The sequence below is a fragment of the Octopus bimaculoides genome, chromosome 27 (genome assembly GCF_001194135.2).
Source record: "Octopus bimaculoides isolate UCB-OBI-ISO-001 chromosome 27, ASM119413v2, whole genome shotgun sequence".
Classification (NCBI taxonomy): domain Eukaryota; kingdom Metazoa; phylum Mollusca; class Cephalopoda; order Octopoda; family Octopodidae; genus Octopus; species Octopus bimaculoides.
Genome location: NC_069007.1, coordinates 18,493,595 through 18,495,017, shown reverse-complemented (window position 1 = coordinate 18,495,017; position 1,423 = coordinate 18,493,595). Strand labels below are relative to the sequence as shown.

The following is a 1,423-nucleotide window of genomic DNA, read 5'->3' as shown; positions in this document are numbered from 1 at the left end:
ACCCAGAATTCCTTTCGTGCAGTATATCGGCCTCACATCCGGTTCCTGTATTTTATCTTTGTTTCTGTTTTTGACAGTGACAACATTGTTTGTTAATGTTCCATCACGAATGAACGTTACGTCCCACTTTTAGCAAGGTGCGTATACTACAAAGTTCCTTTTAATAATATATATAAATGTATATCTATGTGTGTGTGGTATATATAAATAATTATACACATATATGTATAATAAAACAAGACAAAAATAATGGTCATTACAATTATATATATATATATATATATATATAATAATAATATTAGGGATAAAATCCAAAATTACAGGTAAAAACTCAATTAAAATCAATTTATTAAAAATTAAAATTAAATTAAGTTCCACAGTATAATAATACTATATATTTATATATATATATATATATATGTATATATCCACACACATACACAATATATTTAAGTTGTCGAATGTGTACATAAACATGCAACATACTTCAGTGCTTCTTTCACCTTGTTTATAATGTTAATAGTTACTAATATAATATTAGCACAGTTGTTGAAGTCGAAACAGTCAGGTGACAGGTACCCCTTTCTCCAAGAATTTTTCCCTCAACTTTGACCTGATATAATTACGGTTGCTAATTAAAATATCTGTGTATTTTTTGGTGCTTAATAATCAATATTCTTTTCTCTGTTGGATTCCAAGTCAAATATTTCCCACACTAATTTCTTATTTAATAATTTTCTGTTTTCAAAAAAATTACGTCTGAAGCGGGGTAAAATGGGTCACGATTAATTTCAGTAATTGCTTATTAAATTGGTGCATGAATATGTCGAGATGAGAGTCGCTACAACATTTTACGTTGAGTTTCTCGATTGAGTCGAGTTTCGTTAATTTCATATCCACTTTCCCCACTTTAATTTGACCTAAATACTCAAAATTTTTGTTGCATGATCCGAGCACACGATGAGATGTTTTTACTGCATTCCTAACTTTGAGGAGAAGTATAATTTTTACGACTGCTCCCAACCTTACAAAAACTATATCAACGTTGCTGTGTGGTAAATAGCTTGTTTACCAACCACATGGTTTCAGGTTCAGTCCCACTGCGTGCTCCTTGGGCAAGGTGTCTTCTAGCTTCGGGCCGACCAAAACCTTGTGAGTGGATTTGGTAGACGGAAACTGAAAGAAGTCTTGTGTGTGTGTGTGTGTGTGTGTTTGTTTGTCCCCCAAACTACCACAGCTTGACAACCGAAGCTGGTGTGTTTACGTCCCCGTCACTTAGCGGTTCGGCAAAAGAGACCGATAGAATAAGTACTAGGCTTACAAAAAATATATTCTGAGGACACTGTTCAACTGAAGGTGGTGCTCCAGCATGGCCGCAGTCAAATGACAGTAGCAAACAAAAGAATAAGCAAATGATCTTTTC

General features: G+C 33.6%; 1 protein-coding gene across 2 annotated transcripts in view; it reads left to right on the top strand.

The window, feature by feature from the left end:
* The first annotated feature begins 25 nt into the window (after nt 1-25).
* Nucleotides 26-1,423, top strand: part of LOC106883802 (zinc finger protein 239) — a 7,339-nt gene continuing 5,941 nt past the window's right edge. Inside the window, exon 1 of one of the 2 annotated variants that reach the window (XM_014934939.2) lies at nt 26-137. The gene's annotated coding sequence lies outside the window, so the exon portion shown is untranslated. The remainder of the gene's footprint in view (nt 138-1,423) is intronic. The other variant, XM_052977187.1, reaches the window with a different exon arrangement.